Source organism: Periplaneta americana, chromosome 1 (genome assembly GCF_040183065.1).
Source record: "Periplaneta americana isolate PAMFEO1 chromosome 1, P.americana_PAMFEO1_priV1, whole genome shotgun sequence".
NCBI lineage: Eukaryota > Metazoa > Arthropoda > Insecta > Blattodea > Blattidae > Periplaneta > Periplaneta americana.
Window position 1 is genome coordinate 6,840,486 of NC_091117.1, and position 14,541 is coordinate 6,855,026.

Sequence of the window (14,541 nt, forward strand, 5' to 3'; positions counted from 1 at the left end):
ATAAATCATTCTTATTGATTAAATAATAGGAAATTACACAAAATAAGCTGTGTTTTCATCCTGCAACCAACTGATAATAACAAAAATCCAGGTTGCCAGGCGACGATAGAAAACAAAAGATGCGAAAACAAATGAATGAGGTGTATAAACAATTGAATGCTCTTTCATATTTAAGTATAAAAATATAGGGGTGCCATTTGAAATTTGAAAGTGGTGACGGCTGGGGATGAAGGGGTGAAATTTAATAATAGTTAAGACTGGTTTTAGACTTCCACTTCAATATCTAAATTGACGTGTTTTTTTGTTGTTGTTCAAATTGAATTCAATTTAAATAATTACTTATTTAGACTGGGAAGTTTTAAAATGTAAGCCCTGTAAATATGAGGTAGACCTTCTTACATTACATTCACACATACATTTTAAAATTTATTTTACAAGTCTTTTAACGTATATGTATTTCCCTCATTCGTTTTTCTCTTATTATTAATCAATTATGGCTCACAGTTGTCAACATGTCTGCTCCCCGAAGAATGCACAAATGCAAGCGATGGACCATCTCCTCTCGCACTCTCGAGAGCATTTCAGAAGTAACCATCTGTATCGTGTATACGATCCTTTCCATCAATTCTGGGATGGTGCGAGATTTATCTGTAAACACACAATCTTTACGAAATCTCTCACTAGTTAATCTTGAGTCTGGAATGTGTGTTAACCCTTAAATTGGCAGAATTTCATTTCTCACACTTGTTTATTAAGCCGTGCCGGACCGTAAAGAAAACAACTATCGCAATGTCCATATTTTATAAGTTATACAATATTATGCTGCACGCATTGTATACTTCGCCTGACATAATTAAGAACATTAAATCCAGACGTTTGAGATGTGCAGGACATGTAGCACGTATGGGCGAATCCAGAAATGCATATAGAGTGTTAGTTGGGAGGCCGGAGGGAAAAAGACCTTTGGGGAGGCCAAGACGTATGTGTATGTATGTATGTATTTATTCACACTGCAGTGGGTATATACCCGGTGGCAGTGGTAACTAATTACACTCAATAATGACAATAATAAACTTATTAAGTAACAATACAATTAATAATAATACTAATAATTAATAGTAACAATAATTAATAATAATAATAATAATAATAATAATAAGAATAATATAACAACAACAACAACAACAACAGGGAATATACTAAATTAAATGAAACGATCACTTAAAATAACATTTGAAATATTCTAATTTGTATCTTAAAACTAAGATCGAACTAAAACCCACGAGTATGATATGTTCATATCTGCACAAGTACCTTTCAAATTACACTCATTTCGCTGTCAACTCACTCACTGCACTGGAACTACGACACATTTCACTGATTCTATCCTGATTTCACTAACACTACGAAAACATTTCACTGTTCAAATACTATGCACTGCCACTATAAACTATAAAGCTTCACTGACAGGAACCCGTTTCACTTACACAGCACACTTCACTGACACGACATACTTCTTCACTGATACAACACACTTCACTGACACAACATAATTCTTCACTGATACAACACTTCAATAACAACATATCATTTACACCCTTTAAGTACTGTGTATAATTACCGTCTATTAGTAAGGTCCTTAAGCCTATTTTTAAATACATTTTTGGTTGTTGGTAATAAAGCCTTTAGTAAGTCTGCAGGTAAAGCATTCCAGTCCCTGATAGTAGATGGGAAGATAATACTAAAAGGGATTTGAGGGAGGTAGGATATGATGGTAGAAATTGGATTAATCTTGCTCAGGATAGGGACCAATGGCGGGCTTATGTGAGGGCGGCAATGAACCTCCGGGTTCCTTAAAAGCCAGTAAGTAAGTAAGTACAATATTATACTATTGTGAAATTTTAATTTTTCTATCATTTTTTCTATTATTATATTAAAATTATATCATATAGCCTATTAACCTGTTGTATCCTATAGGATACTTTGTTAATTTAAGGGTTAAGTGAATGAATGATAAATCTATAACAAGTTTTTACAAATATCGGAACAAAAATGCATTATTTCGTACGGTACGTAATTTTTCAAAACATTGCAGTCACTTGTTACATATTTCTGTAGTAAAACTTCTCCCTTCTTTCCCATTGGTTGGTGTTGATGCTTGTCCGTTGAAAGCATTGCTCCGAAGCCATGTTACTTGTCCGTTATCACGCAGGGGAAGTCCGCCGAAGGGGCTGCTTCATGCAGATGTAAGCAAGTTATTTCAGTCTAAGTTAAATCAATCACTCAACTTTATAAATTACCCAACTAATGGCAAATAAAACACTTCCCTTCCTCAGGAGACAGGGGTCGGAAACCTTCTTGCTTTCCGAGAAACAAATACAGTATAAGTCCGATTTAGCGTCGTTAGAAATAACACGGATTCTGATATAAAGCGGTGGAAATCATGACTACTGGGGGGAAAAAACCTTCATTATTAATAAACTTACAAATGGGTTTTAAGGAGCCCGCAGGTTCATTGCCGCCCTCACATAAGCCCTCCATCGGTCTCTATCCTGAGCAAGATTAATCCAGTCTCTACCATCATATCCCACCTCCCTCAAATCCATTTTAATATTATCTTCCCATCTACGTCTCGGCCTCCCCAAAGGTCTTTATCCCTCCGGCCTCCCAACTAACACTCTATATGCATTTCTGGATTCGCCCATAAGTGCTACATGCCATGCCCATCTCAAACGTCTGGATTTAATGTTCCTAATTATGTCAGGTGAAGAATATAATGCGTGCAGTTTTGTGTTGTGTAACTTTCTCTATTCTCCTGTAACTTCATCCCTCTTAGCCTCAAATATTTTCCTAAGCACCTATGTTCCTCTCTCAAAGTGAGAGTCCAAGTTTCACTACCGTAAAGAACAACCGGTAATATAACTGTTCTATAAATTCTAAATTTCAGATTTTTTGACAGTAGACTGGATGATAAAAGCTTCTCAACCGAATAATAACAGGCATTTCCCATATTTATTCTGCGTTTAATTTCCTCCCGAGTGTCATTTATATCTGTTACTGTTGCTCACAGGTATTTGAATTTTTCCACCTCTTCACAAGATTTATTTTATTTTAGTAGGTTATTTTACGACGCTTTTCAACAGCTTTGATTATTTAGCGTCTGAATGAGATGAAGGTGATAATGCCGGTGAAATGAGTCCGGGGTCCAACACCGTAAGTTACCCAGCATTGGTCATATTGGGTTGAGGGAAAACCCCGGAAAAAACGTCAACCAGGTAACTTGCCCCGACGGGGAATCGAACCCGGGCCACCTGGTTTCGCGGCCAGACGTGCTAACCGTTACTCCACAGGCGTGGACTCTTCACAAGATAAATTTCCAATTTTTATATTTCCATTTCGTACAATATTCTCTTCACGAGACATGATCATATACTTTGTCTTTTCGGGATTTACTTCCAAACCTATCTCTTTACTTGCTTCAAGTAAAATTCCCGTGTTTTCCCTAATCGTTTCTGGATTTTCTCCTAACATAGTCACGTCATCCGCATAGACAAGCAGCTGATGTAACCCGTTCAATTCCAAACCCTCTCTGTTATCCTGGACTTTCCTAATGGCATACTCTAGAGCAAAGTTAAAAGTAAAGGTGATAGTGCATCTCCTTGCTTTAGCCCGCAGTGAATTGGAAAAGCATCAGACAGAAACTGGCCTATACGGACTCTGCTGTACGTTTCACTGAGACACATTTTAATTAATCGAACTAGCTTCTTGGGAATACCAAATTCAATAAGAATATCATATAAAACTTCTCTCTTAACCGAGTCATATGTAGTAATAATAATAATAATAATAATAATAATAATAATAATAATAATAATAGTCATCGTCATCGAAACTGGAACAATTCTTAACACAGTATTGAGCATAATAAACAGTCTGGGATGAGATATGACACATGACCCTCAAGTCCAGCATTCCTCAAGGAAAAAAACTTCCAGATAAACAAGCAGTGATGATAACATTATCATTATCTCTTGTTGCCGGCTTCCTTAGCTCAGTGGAACGAGATCGTGTAGTAGAAATCTTGCTTGCAGCTGTCAGCAGACTTTGTGCCGTGTTTATTTATATGTTGTGTTCCATATTATCATGTTTGTTTATTCCGCCCTATCAAGATCCATTGCGAAAATATTGTTACAGTAATTAAGCCCTCATTAAGGTTAGTCTGCGGGCTGGTGACGTCACACTGCCTGGCAGCCAGTGGAAGACGTGTATTGTAAGTAACAGTACTCCGCTGGCAGGGGCTGGCTAGTGACAGGAGTGTGCTGGTGTGGAGAGGTTGTGTTGCGGACGTGTGCGTTGTGATCCCATGCTGGCGAAGACATTCAACTCAAGGAATACTATTTGTACAGCAGCAAGGTAGCGTTACGTTCCAGTCTTATCCTCCTGTTCAGTATGGAATTGCTTATATCTGTGCTTTCAGTTCATACATTAAGTTGCCATAGTGATTTAATGTTGTTAAATGCTGAAGGAAATAGTAATACACGTTACAAGAGCGGTATGTTGACGTTTTCATGGTCGAGGAAAAGATTGAAAAAGCGAAACGTAGTTGAGCTTTTTTAATTTCCGAGAACATGAAAACAAACATAGCGCTCGTGTATCGGACATTATTTTGTGCGAAGATCGTTTATTACATATCTGAAAGACGAATTTCAAATTAGTTGCAATGAAATCTCCATGTTGGTTTCTGTTTAATGACGGCAACTTCGGAAAACCAAAATATCTTTCTTCAACATTGTTGCTATAAAATGTTTAGTGTGTTTACTATACTCCAGCAGGTCGTGATATACGTCTGTCTTTTTTTTTTTTTCCCCCAGTCTATAAATGCGAACTTAAAACAAACGGTAAGGTTATGTAATGATTTATTTTTCATTTTAATATTTTAACAATATTATTTATATAACATATTGCAGTAATAACATCGGCATCTGGAATCTTATTGATTTTTTCACGGCTTCCTTAATGTTACTTGTATCAGGAATGCAATAAGTTTCGTGGAGTAGTAGACTTTACTTAATTTTTGCAAATATTTAAAAACAATAATTAACAGTGCAATTTAGGTGAAATTGCAGTGGTAAGTTTCCAATTTATAATTATTACTATGTTAAACGTCTCTAAAAATAATATGTTAAAAGCCTAAAACAGTAAAATGAATGTCGCGCTTAAGCGGTAAGAAGAGGGAAATTGTTATGTGTGTTACGTTGGGAATACTGAATGTGGTATTTCATACTTACCGCGTATTGGTTCTGTGCGGAAAACAAGCAAATACGCACGATCTCGCACAAAAACATTTTTGGTTACAAATATTGGATTGTGTTAGTGTTTTGTTTGGATTTGATTGTGTTTACATTCTTCATGTATTTTTAATTCGTAAGTCGCTATGGTGATCGCAAGAACACGTCGCTGTTTTGTTTTACTCTGGTGTAGTCGTTTCGCTTTCAATGAATTCTGATTTTTCAAAAGTCTGTGTGAAGTTGTAGCTGTACCGTACTGTAAAGTCGTCGATTGCTGCCAGGAAACTGGTGATTGTTGCTTCATTTGCCCCTCAAAAACAATGATCTCCACGTCAGTTCAGTTGTTGGAGGAACCCTCGCACAGTGAGAACTGTTATTTTTGTCGCTGCTACTGTTATTGCGGCTTTTCCCATTATTTTGTAGCTCTTATTACTATTATTGTTGTGATTACATTGTTATTGTCTATTCCATTATTGTTGATTATGCTTTTATTATCGTCTGTATACTATTATTATCGGTTCCATTATTATTGTATTTTATTGTGGTCGGTTCCACTATTATTGTATTTTATTGTGGTCGGTTCTACTGTTATTGTATTTTATTGTGGTCGGTTCTACTATTATTGTATTTTATTGTGGTCGGTTCTACTATTATTGTATTTTATTGTGGTCGGTTCTACTATTATTGTATTTTATTGTGGTCGGTTCTACTATTATTGTATTTTATTGTGGTCGGTTCTACTATTATTGTATTTTATTGTGGTCGGCTCTACTATTATTGTATTTTATTGTGGTCGGTTCTACTATTATTGTATTTTATTGTGGTCGGTTCTACTATTATTGTATTTTATTGTGGTCGGTTCTACTATTATTGTATTTTATTGTGGTCGGTTCTACTATTATTGTATTTTATTGTGGTCGGCTCTACTATTATTCTTGTCGATTATGCTGTTATTATTGTTATTGTTGTCGGTCTATTATTGTTCTACTTTTATTTTTGTCGGTCTATTTATTATTGTTGGATATCGTTCTATTATTAATGTTGTCGATTATACTTTTATTATAGTAGTTACTAAATTCTTTTATAGGATTTCTAACAATCACGTCATTACACGCTCCAGTTTTTCATTCTGTATTGTAGGACTGGTGTACTGCACATTTCCAATACTATGCCTACATGTCGGCATTTTTAATGCAGAATCAGTTTTCTGTAATAGACTAAGCCTATCTAGAATTGTTGTTGTTATTATTATTATTATTATTATTATTGTTGTTGTTGTTGTTGTTGTTGTTGTTGTTAGTCTATGTTAATTCAAAAAGTGACGGGGGATTCGTCGAATCTCTGTAATTCCGTCAAACGTTTATGCTGTTCGTGATTGTTATTGTGAGCATGGTTGGGATTGTAAGGATGTTTGGGATTTGAAATAAAAGTTTGATATTTCTTTTCATTTCTGTCTTCATGCTCCCCGCATTTAAATTTAACAAGGCGGAGCCTTCTCGTTAACTGCTTCATAATCGCTTCCTCATTCCAGGAGGCCTAGTCTGCAGACAACAATGCAATCGATAGTCGAAACGATTCACACATCAATATGACGTCAATGAGTTGTTTGAAATTGTAATGAATAATAATGTGTCATTACAGAGAATTGGATTCATTTGGAAATTGATACCACAGTTAAGCACTTAAGAATTAGACTATGTTGAATCAAGTATTTCTATCTTTATGTTTACCGCATTTATTAACCACCCCTATTTGTGTAAGAGTAATAAATGGATTAGATTAAGATGAAGTTCAGTATTTCTTCAAGTTTTCACACGTTAATAGCCGTTCCAAGTGAATATTTTCCAAGTCCATCTGATACCGAAATCACAGATGTACAGCAACTCTTTTTAACACGGCACTCCTTGCATAAAGATATAGTTTAAATCACTGAAATAAAGCAGCATCAAAATATGTTATTAGCTTATTAATTGATACGTCACCGTTATTGTTGAAAGTGCCTATACGAAGAGGCGACATCCCGGATGGCTGGTGGTTACTTTCAGGAAATGCTGCGACGCACATAATCTCTTAAAAATATAAAAACAAATGAATATAGATCCGCTAACTTAATAAATATAGGTTGTGCATTCCATTTGATCAGTGTTGTAGTAGAAGCATAACCAGGGACAAGAATTAACAATTTAAGCCCCTTAACTGACTAATGCATCGCGGGTGGCATCGACGTAAGTCCCATAAGGCGCTCTGTTGTAATTTTTGTAACAATTTTTCTGAAGTGGTACGCAGAAAAAAGGTCCACGTTAAAAAAAAATGAAGTAGGAATGGGCTTTGCCTGTTATGTTCAGTAACAAACGAATAAATAAAGAAATGAATGAATAAATAAATAAATAAATAAAAATGAAATAGATAAATTAAAATTAATTAATTAATCAATAAATGAATGAATAAGAAATAAATAAAATAAATTAAATAATAAATGGATTAATTAATTAATAAAAATGGATAAGTGAATAAATAAAAATAAATTAATATATGATTAGATCAATGGATGAATAAATAAATGTATGAATGAATGAATGAATGAATAAAAATGGATAAATGAATAAATAAAAATAAATGAATTAATAAATGAATACATGATTAGATGAATGGATGAATAAATAAATAAATAAAAATGAATGAATGAATAAATGAATAAGTAAATAAATAAAAATGAAATGGATAAATTAAAATAAATAAATTAATCAATAAATGAATGAATAAGAAATAAATAAAATAAATTAAATAATAAATGAATGAATGAATAAATAAAAATGGATAAATGAATAAATAAATATAAATGAATGAATACATGATTAGATGAATGGATGAATGAATAAATAAATAAATAAAATGAATGAATGAATAAATAAATAAATAAAAAATAAATGAATAAATAAGAAAATAAATAAATAAATAATGAATGAATAAATAAAAATGGATAAATGAATAAATAAAAATAAATGAATGAATAAATGAATACATGATTAGATGAATGGATGAATAAATAAATAAATGAAAATGAATGAACAAATGAATAAGTAAATAAATAAATAAAAATGAAATGGATAAATTAAAATAAATTAATTAATCAATAAATGAATGAATAAGAAATAAATAAAATAAATGAAATAATGAATGAATGAATAAATAAAAATGGATAAATGAATAAATAAAAATAGATGAATGAATAAATGAATACATGATTATATGAATGGATGAATAAATAAATAAATAAAAATGAATGAATGAATAAATAAAAATAAATGAATGAATAAATGAATACATGATTAGATGAATGGATGAATAAATAAATAAATAAAATGAATAAATGAATAAATAAATAAAAATGAAATAGATAAATTAAAATAAATTAATTAATCAATAAATGAATGAATAAGAAATAAATAAAATAAATGAAATAATGAATGAAAGAATACAGTAAATAAAAATGTATAAATGAATAAATAAAAATAAATGAATGAATAAATGAATATATGATTAGATGAATGGATGAATAAATAAAAATAAATAAATAAAAATGGATAAATGAATGAATAAATGAATACCTGATTAGATGAATGGATGAATAAATAAATAAATAAATTACTAAATAAATAAATAAATAAAAGTGAATGAATGAATAAATGAATAAATAAATAAAAAATAAATGAATAAATAAGAAAATAAATAAATAAATGAATAAATAAATAAAAATGAATAAGTAAATAAATAAGTAAAAATAAATGAATAAGTAAATGAATATATAAATAAATAAAAATTTTAATCATTCATACGCAAGCGCTAACTCGGAGAGGGATAAACTCCGCACATGGTTGACACTGTCAGTGGAATTTTACAAGGCCCGACAGGAGAAACAGCGGTGAGGCGTGTTTGTTTTGAAATGCTATGTTTCCAAGCGATATGTTTGAAATATTGTCACGCACCAGTGTGCCTGCGGCTGCAACAATGCCGGATTGAAATGCTAATTTATTCCCACAAATCCATTTCCGTGCTAAGAGCTGCTTGCCAGCATTTCGTAGCAATGTGCATTCGTCACGGAGTTTGAACTCGTACGTGTTTATCGTGCATCCAGTTTGACAAATAACTCCTTAACCGGTGAATTGTGCCCGGGGACGTAAACTCTTGCACCAAATATGCAGCAGCTTCCGCTTGGAATAAATAGGGTGATAGGCTACTGTAGTCGTAAAGTCATTAATGGCGATGCTCTGTCGCTAGGCTACTCAAAAGTTTCTCTGTATATCGAAGTGAGCGCGTTTCCAGAAATATTTCCGCGTAAAAAAATGTACCCTATCTCATCCTCAAAATTTTGTACGTCTATATACAGGGACATCATTTTATTTTTACTTCAATTTTTATTGTACCTGAGTTTTTGAATGTACTTCACTCCCACCCCTTCTACTAATGAAGTTCAACCGTCCTCCACACAGATCCAAAACCGCATATACGCTCATAGTAGCCTTATGGTCATAGTAAACAGTACGTTCCAAAAATATGTTCGCGTTTTCCAATGACGAAAGAGCTTTCAATATTGAATCATTTTCGCACAGGTACTGTCGTCCATTTGCCTACGTCATATCCGGTTTCCCCCACCAGCTTTTATTCGCCAGCTAGTGGCTGGGCTGTCTTAGCTCTTTTCTGAGAACATTAATTTCTGTTAGGAATTGCACGTCTACGTAATATTATACAACTGTTTCAAATAACTTAAATAAAAGGGCCTCGTTAAGTAATTAACTGTCACGTGATTTCCTCCCTTTCTACGACCCTACGACATAACCACTTGGACGGACAGTAGATAGTATGTCTGAGTAATTTTATCTTTTCGGATCGGGTAGAAGTGAAGATTGAATTTACAGTACGTAAGGTACTCTTATGACTCGGTTAAGAGGGAAGTATTATATGATATTCTTATTGAATTTGGTATTCCCAAGAAACTAGTTCGATTAATTAAAATGTGTCTCAGTGAAACATACAGCAGAGTCCGCATAGGCCAGTTTCTATATGATGCTTTTCCAATTCAGTGCGGGCTAAAGCAGGGAGATGCACTATCACCTTTACTTTTTAACTTCGCTTTAGAATATGCCATTAGGAAAGTTCAGGATAACAGGCAGGGTTTGGAATTAAACGGGTTACATCAGCTTCTTGTCTATGCGGAAGACGTGAATATGTTAGGAGAAAATCCACAAACGATTAGGGAAAACACGGGAATTTTACTGGAAGCAAGTAAAGCGATCGGTTTGGAAGTAAATCCCGAAAAGACAAAGTATATGATTATGTCTCGTGACCAGAATATTGTACGAAATGGAAATATAAAAATTGGAGATTTATCCTTCGAAGGGGTGGAAAAATTCAAATATCTTGGAGCAACAGTAACAAATATAAATGACACTCGGGAGGAAATTAAACGCAGAATAAATATGGGAAATGCGTGTTATTATTCGGTTGAGAAGCTTTTATCATCTAGTCTGCTGTCAACAAATCTGTAAGTTAGAATTTATAAAACAGTTATATTACCGGTTGTTCTGTATGGTTGTGAAACTTGGACTCTCACTCTGAGAGAGGAACATAGGTTAAGGGTGTTTGAGAATAAGGTGCTTAAGAAAATATTTGGGGCTAAGCGGGATGAAGTTACAGGAGAATGGAGAAAGTTACACAACGCAGAACTACACGCATTGTATTCTTCACCTGACATAATTAGGAACATTAAATCCAGACGTTTGAGATGGGCAGGGCATGTAGCACGTATGGGCGAATCCAGAAATGCATATAGACTGTTAGTTAGGAGACCGGAGGGAAAAAGACCTTTGGGGAGGCCGAGACGTAGATGGGAGGATAATATTAAACTGGATTTGAGGGAAGTGGGATATGATGATAGAGACTGGATTAATCTTGCACAGGATAGGGACCGATGGCGGGCTTATGTGAGGGCGGCAATGAACCTTCGGGTTCCTTAAAAGCCATTTGTAAGTAAGTAAGGTACTCTTTTATAGAGTAGGTACAGAATTATTTCAACATGAGTTACTAGTACGAAGGACGAAACTGGTAATTGGAATTAGGTACAATAGTCTAAAGTGCGATAATATGCACATTAGAACTGAAGTCTGTATCGAAATGAACGGCCACCATTTAAAAAAAAAATGTGTTCAAATATCCATGTTATGATTATTTTCTCTATATTGTACGCTAATGTGCTGTAGACAGTATAATATACACTGCATAATGAATACGTCCACATGGACAGCTCAGTTCGTGAGTAAAAACACTCATTGTTAATACTGTACTGTATTTTATTAAACAAAAAACCTAATGAAAATGATCAAACTCAAAAGCGCAATATTTCCTAGTTTACGTAAATGGATGAACTACTTTTCTTTCCTCCTATACCTAGTAAAGTGATTTGTTTGTATATTACGCTAGTATTATCGATCTCCAGTCGTGGAAGGGGGTAGCAAACGGCATTGATCCAGAGGTATAGGCAAGTTAATATTAAAAATGTTAGTAAAAATAAAATGATGTCCCTGTACATTCAAAACATTACACAAAAATTTATGAAGCTGTTTATAAATGAAAAAGTCACCGAATAAATTGGTCTATACTTTATTATTAAAGTAATAAACGAAATTCGAAAAGTCATAAATTTATATTTTAATTCAAAATATTGTAATTTAATGGCGAATACAGAAACTTTATTTTTTTCTGCCGTAAAATCGCACAAGTTCCTTGTTGCGATTACTAAAAATAACAGTAAAGACGAAGTTAGAGCTATAAAAATATCAGTATAAATTACTCTGGTAAACAAAGTGCATAATAGTTATTTATGGTACTTGTGAGGTAAGTGCATCTTTATTGCACGAGTGGAAAGATTTAAGCACGAGGCGTCAGCCGAGTGTGTTAAATTACACGAGTGCAATAAAGATCACGCTCACAAGTACCGTACGTAATTTTATCCATGACCATAACGAAAAATTATGTTTTATAAAAGAAAATATGTTGAAAATAAGTCCTCATGTAATCACATACCATGGCATGGATTTTAGTATCAATACGTGTACTAGGTAGGTCATGATGCAGGAGGCCATGATTACTAAAGAATGGTATCTAAGGCGTTGGATAAATAACAAATTATAATTAATTATATAATTTTAATATATATATATTTTTTTTCACTTTAAACGTGTATTTTCGTCTTTTTGAAGTTTCAGGGATTATTTAGAAGTGTTCACGGGACTAATGTGATTAAAATAATTTCACATTTCACTTCTGTAAACTTAAGAGGAATATTAAAACTTAATTAATCATCGTGTCTGTTTAAGCTCAGTTGGCTAACGCGTGTTGTTTTAAAATCCTATAAACCCAACTTCGCAGGTTCAAGTCTCCTCGCATCCCAAAAGGTAAATTATTACAAAATTTTAAAAAGATGCATATTAGATATGGATGTAATGTACAAATTACGACGTAGCAGATAGAGAAAAGAGGAGATTGAGTGTATGTATATTTAAGAAATGGTAATAAAGAAGTAGAGGTAGTGACATCTAGTAACTAATATATTAACTTCTTGAATGGAAAAGTATACGTGTGTACCCGGGTACTAGGCAAATACTAATGAACTGTGAGATAAAGTTCAGACTGTGAGGTAAAGTCTTTATCTCACTAGTGAAATAAAGTAATGTTGAATAAAAACCTACTTTACAAACGCAAAAGTATTTAATAAAGGCATGTTTTTCGTTATGGTCATGGATAAACAATTTTGTTCAATTTTGTGGTAGAAAATTTGAATTTTGGTAAGGATTTTTCACTTCCGGATCACTGTGCATCAGCCGGGTTTAAGCCCAGGAATCTTGACACAAACGCCAGCATGATTACCACTCCCCGCTACTTCACACGTGGGAATCGAATCTGATTTAGTAGAGTTTAAAGCTGGATACTTCAGCACTTGTAACACGAGAGATGAAAAACCTGCGCATTACTTCCAGAAATTGTAACTGCAACACAACCGGCAGCTGAGCTGTGAGGTTGCATGTGTTGCAGGATGAACAGTTTCCATGCCAACTGTCGTACCTGTGTGATGCTAACGCGGTGAACGACTATAATGGCGTGTTCCTGTGAAAGAGCGGGCCGTGACCCTCCGGCGCAACGGATGGAGGGGAGACGGCTAATCAGCGGACGTAGCACAGCAGCGGCAGATCCGCCCAGCGGCAGATTTCAAGAAACCACATCGCCACATCGCGTCTTCCTATGGGCTATTCCATATGAAATCGATCAGTAAAAAACCTAGCATTTTTTTAATACTCTAATTTTTTCCCTATTTATACAAGGTGCTGAGGGGAGTGCATTTTCAAAAATATAATTACTATCGAAAGTCAAACGGTTTTCGTACTATTGAGCGACAAATTTAGCGTATTTTATAAAAACAAGCCTCTTTCAGCGCTCAGAACTCTGGAACCGTTTACTGCAGAACATTGAACGGGAGCTCATTTTGAAGCTGACATTTGGTAGGTTATGATAAGAAGTAATCCTTATTTTTATTGTACACAGAGAGACAGATAATCTGATTTTACTTACTTTTAGGCTTTTTGCCAATTTGTAAAAATGTAAAAAAATATTGAGAAAAAACCTTGCATTATTAAGAGGGATTCGGCATTGTTTGCTTAGTGACTCGGCAATAAGTTTCGAGGGTATTAAATAAATTATATTCACACTCCTGGACTTGAACGGCGCAGTACCGCACGCACTGGCCGAGAGCTGAAGATAAGCGAGCGTTGGGCGTCATTTTACTCCTGTGTTTATGAAAACTTGTGATAAAGCTATCCCAGCTATGCGCTACTAGACGAAACATCACGTGTTTGTCTCCTGGCCTTGCTTGTCTCGGCTAGCTCCCGTCTCTCAGTCAGCTGGTTACTTCACGCGCATACTAATTATTTTCTTTATTTGATATTTTCAATACTTTCTTATCAACGGTGCACCAGTAAAAAATATGTGTTTATTTGTACTTTCAATGCGGAATCTGACCATAAATTTTAAAAATATTTTTTCGTGGGCAAAGGCGTCTTAATGAAGAAAAATTTTAATTTCTCCATTTCCATAAAAAGTAAGAAAAACTGTTTACATGTCAATATAAACTTTAATTTCTCAGCATCAAAATAAACCATGATTTTGATCATTGGTTGAAAGGGTTTCGGAGCCACAACAGTTT

The 14,541-nt window shown here is 34.0% G+C and overlaps 1 protein-coding gene across 2 annotated transcripts in view; it reads left to right on the forward strand.

Moving 5' to 3' along the window:
- LOC138703049 (uncharacterized) overlaps positions 1–14,541 on the forward strand; it is a 152,867-nt gene that overhangs the window by 48,781 nt on the left and 89,545 nt on the right. The window contains exon 1 of one of the 2 annotated variants that reach the window (XM_069830626.1): positions 4,260–4,413. The exons of the other annotated variant lie outside the window; for it this stretch is intronic. The gene's annotated coding sequence lies outside the window, so the exon portion shown is untranslated. Of the gene's footprint in view, positions 1–4,259; positions 4,414–14,541 lie in introns of those variants that run through there. 2 annotated transcript variants of the gene reach the window in all.